This window comes from Cottoperca gobio, unplaced genomic scaffold, assembly GCF_900634415.1.
Source record: "Cottoperca gobio unplaced genomic scaffold, fCotGob3.1 fCotGob3_265arrow_ctg1, whole genome shotgun sequence".
Taxonomy (NCBI): Eukaryota; Metazoa; Chordata; class Actinopteri; order Perciformes; family Bovichtidae; genus Cottoperca; species Cottoperca gobio.
In genome coordinates, this window is record NW_021166882.1 from 7,501 (window position 1) to 12,500 (window position 5,000).

Genomic DNA, 5,000 nt, shown 5'->3' on the forward strand with positions numbered 1-5,000 from the left:
TTTCTCAAACCCAAATATATTCAACTTACAATGATATACGACGAGCTTATAACTCTTCTAGATCCTATAGATCTTCTAGATCCTATAGCTCTTCTAGATCATCCCCCGTCGCACGAACCTCAGACAGCACCCTCCCCCCGTCGCAGCATTTTTTTATACAGGTAGATCACTTGGACCTGGTCATTTTTAAAGTAGCTCACAAGCCAAAAAAGTGTGGGCACCCCTGCTATAGATACTATAGATCCTATAGATCCTATAGATCTTATAGATCCTTTAGATCTTATAGATCCTATAGATCTTATAGATCCTATAGATCTGATAGATCTTCTAGATCCTATAGATCTTCTAGATCCTATAGATCTTCTAGATCCTATAGCTCTTATTGATCCTATAGATCTGATAGATCTTCTAGATCCTATAGATCTTCTAGATCCTATAGATCTTATAGCTCTTATTGATCCTATAGATCTGATAGATCTGATAGATCTTCTAGATCCTATAGATCTTCTAGATCCTATAGCTCTTCTAGATCCTATAGATCTTATAGATCCTATAGATCTTATAGATCCTATAGATCCTATAGATCCTATAGATCTTATAGCTCTTATAGATCCTATAGATCTTATCGAGGAGCTCTGCTGAGGATCTCCCTTCATAAGCTCCGGCCCTCAGAGCTGTGCTGGTGGAGAGATCTGTGATGTCCGCAGCACAGACCCAGAGAGACGCTGTTACCTCCGTCCTTCTCATCCTCAGACTGTTGAGGTAGCAGGGTTTGCTCCTGTCCCCCCCCTGACGGACTACAAGTCCCCATAATTGAATTCTCTGCAGCCAGGAGCATCTGTTTCTTGCATGATGACTTTGAACTACAGCCTCCTGATTCAATTAAGCACACACACTGGAGCTCCTGCAGGAATGTTGGGGTCATGCGCATCAACTCTGACAATCAAAGTCAACAAAACCTCTCGTTTCAGTTCAAGTTCAGCCGGTTGGTGTTTGAGGAAACTCCAGATTAATTCACTTCAACTATGGCTGCACGATTCTAAGTGATAATCAGGATTATTCTGATTATTCCTTTTATTGGACTTTCACATTAAAACCAACAGCAGTGATTTCTGTTGAGCTGCATTCTGCTGACGACGAGTCCTGATTCACCTTGTTCATCTTATTCACCTTATTCATGCAGCTAAAGCTGAATATAAATAACTTTGAAATGAAATCCACAGCTCGTTGTGCTTCAGAGTCCGTCACATAAACATAGTGTTGAAGTGTGTTCGGTGCTCCTTCAGTTTCTGATGCAGGACTTCAGGCGGCAGTGGGACAGTTGTGTCTCCCAGTATAGACTGTCACAAGGGGGGGGGGTGGATTCCTCTGACTATATATCTGCATATATATGTGTCAGTGAGGTGCTCGTGGTTCAGCTGTTTACTGTCAGAGCTGCACAGAGTTGAAACGGAGGGAAGCCTTCACAGAAGGCCTTGAAGACCTCAGTATACAGTGCATTGGGGAGAGGCCATCTTAGCTGCTGGGACAATGCTGCAGTGAAGTGCCCCCCCCCCAGCACACATGGAGTGCAGACTGGCAGTTGTTGACTCTGCAGTGAGGTGTGACTCCGGCGGGTGTAGAGGTCAGAGAGGTGAGGACTATGAACCTGAACTCACAGCAGGATTCTCTTCCTGCTCCAACTCTTCCTCACCTTTACATTCACATGTTTAATGTGGGCGACCTAAAGAAATATTCAACTTCTTTCTCTGCACTCAAACTTTATTTAAAGGCAGAAATCTCATCTGTAATATGTAAACACATCAAGGCACCGAGAAACATAAATAAGAAACGTAGATGAGACAAAGACAAATGAGTAGAATGATAAGCACGAGTAAAGCAAAGGAATCAGCTGGAAGCAGAGACTGCTGTTCCATAGCTTTCAGGATTAAAGCTTCACATCGTTGTGTTGTTGCAGGTGCACTAAGAGAGAACGGGGATTTTCCAGCTCAGTAAAAAAACAGACGGTACACAAACAAGCAGCTTCTTCTTTCTTGTCTGTGTGGCGACTCCTCTTCTTCAAGCGCTGAACATATTCCCTTTAAGTCTGCGCTCCTTCGCCCGTTTGCAGCAGAGCTGGTTGTTTGTGCTGCAGCCGGTTGCTCTGTGAACACAGAAGCACAGAGAGTCTGCAGACACTAACTAAAGGAGGAGAATCACAGTCTGCTCACTGCAGCGATACACGTAACATTTCAGGGTCGTCAGTGACGTGTGAAGCAAATATCATTTATGATAAATTAGCTGAAACATGATATAAAGGATCCCTACCCCTAAACCTGAATCAAAGGTTTCTTCTTCTTCTCACTCAGTTTCCAGCCAGTTTGTATTTTATATATATTTATATATCTATATATATATATATATATATATATATATATATTATATAATATATATATATATATATATAGATATATATATATATATATATATATATATATATATATATATATATATATATATATCTATATGATATATATTATATAGAAAATATATATCTAAATATATATTTATATATACATATATATATGTATATATATATAGATATATATATATATATATTTATATATAAAATATATATTTATATATACATATATATATGTATATATAAATATATCTATATAAAGCTATATATATATTATATATATATTTATAGATATATATGTATATATATATTATATATATAAATATATATATATAAAGATATATATCTATAAAGATATATATATTTATATATTCATCTATAATATATAATATATTTATATATATATATTTATATATATATTATATATTCATATATATATATAAATATATATATATATATATATATTCAGACGCACATTTACCTTAACCTCAGAGATCAGTGCTGTAACGCAGAATAGGAATTTAGATGGTCGTGAAGCATCAAAGCCTTAAAGATGGAGGAGATATGTTTCCACCCGACACGCCCTCACACACACACACACACATACACACAAGTCTCCTCACAGTACACAGTGGGTGCTCTGCGGTTGTGTGTTGCACTTTCATGCCCAAAGTCGCATCCGTGTCGGACAGCAGAGCCGACTCCAAACACAGCTGCAGCTCTGCGGCGCTGTGCGTGTGCAGACATGAGCGCACATACTGAGGACCGCCTGTTGTAACTGGAGTCCCACTCTTTCCATTCACACCTCTTCACACAGTTACGCTTCCTCTCTGCAGCATTTGTCCACAGACGGCTTTGGTTGAACAGATTTATGCTCTGAGCGCTATGAAGCTTCTTCAGGTCACCTGTGTTATTATTATTATATTCTCACTCTGCTGGAGGTCACATGATGACCAGCTGTCTTTGACACATGCAGCACCTCCAAACAATAAATTATCCTTCAATTAAACTGGCTCAGAAGCAAACCAATTCTCCTGGTGGCCAAACTGTGGAATTACCACTTCCGGTAACCAAAAATACTTTTCCCCACAGACTTACATTTAGCAAGAGACGTCTGTCCACCAGCACAAAACTCTTTTTACTTCCCAGAACACTTAAACAAGAGTGAAGCTGGAGTGTGGTGGTGCAGCAGCGGTGCATCATGGGAGTTTGGTGTGGTGGTGCTGCAGCGGTGCATCATGGGAGTTTGGTGTGGTGGTGCGGCAGCGGTGCATCATGGGAGTTTGGTGTGGTGGTGCGGCAGCGGTGCATCATGGGAGTTTGGTGTGGTGGTGCAGCAGCGGTGCATCATGGGAGTTTGGTGTGGTGGTACAGCAGCGGTGCATCATGGGAGTTTGGTGTGGTGGTGCAGCAGCGGTGCATCATGGGAGTTTGGTGTGGTGGTGCAGCAGCGGTGCATCATGGGAGTTTGGTGTGGTGGTGCAGCAGCGGTGCATCATGTGAGTTTGGTGTGGTGGTGCAGCAGCGGTGCATCATGGGAGTTTGGTGTGGTGGTGCAGCAGCGGTGCATCATGGGAGTTTGGTGTGGTGGTGCAGCAGCGGTGCATCATGGGAGTTTGGTTAAAAGCAGTAAAAACAGTGAATAATTGAGAAAATAGTCAAACATTTTTAGAATTAAGTTGGACATTTTGAGAAAGTTGAAGTTACGTATAGAACACAGGGAGAGTTTTATATTGTACCTTTAAACAGCTCCTACTTTAACCACTAGCTGCTCTTCAGTTAACCCTGAAGTGGAGCAGAGTTTAAGCACTTCCTGGTTGGAATCATTAAGGTCCTGTGTTCATGATGTAATAGTTCATATTCAGAAGATAAACTGCAGACAGTTGCCCTTTGGCCCCTCTTTTATTAAACATGCTACAGGTATATATCCTCCTCATTCCTGTGGAGCTCCAGGTGCAGGAGAGTTCATGATGAGGTCGCAGGATGTCTCCGGGACACAGTCGAGCAATAAAACTGGTCAGAAAGTCTTCTCCTTCTTCTTGTTCGGGGTGAAGAGTTGTGGAGTTTTAATATTCTCCTGTTCTTCTGTTTTGGAAACTTTCTGCTAAATGTAGAGCTGCAGGTGAACAGGGTCAAACATGTAACTAACAGATATCATGAAGCTTCCCCACTTCATGACTCACATCAACACAACTTTATATTACAAGTGTTTAATATGTACATGAGGCGTTATGTAATGTAGCTGTTACACACACAGTTACACACACACACTCTGATGTTCTCATGTTTTCTTTACTCCACATTGTCTCCACATTGTCCCCACATTGTCTCCACATTGTCTCCACATTGTCCCCACATTGTCTCCACATTGTCTCCACATTGTCTCCACATTGTCTCCACATTGTCCCCACATTGTCTCCACATTGTCTCCACATTGTCTCCACATTGTCCCCACATTGTCCCCACATTGTCTCCCAGGCTGCACTGATCAGATCCATTGAAATGCTAACTGTATCTGTGTCTGTCTGTGTTCTTTGTCTTTGCTGGGGGTTCTGCTCTTTGCAGCAAAGACGTTCTTGTGTGAGCAGAGTAGAGTTTC

The 5,000-nt window shown here is 41.1% G+C and overlaps 1 protein-coding gene across 1 annotated transcript in view; it reads left to right on the top strand.

Annotated features, from left to right (window-relative positions):
* The window catches only part of hspg2 (heparan sulfate proteoglycan 2), a gene marked incomplete at its 3' end in the record, with an annotated part of 64,582 nt that overhangs the window by 1,293 nt on the left and 58,289 nt on the right, over positions 1-5,000 (top strand). The window lies entirely within an intron of this gene.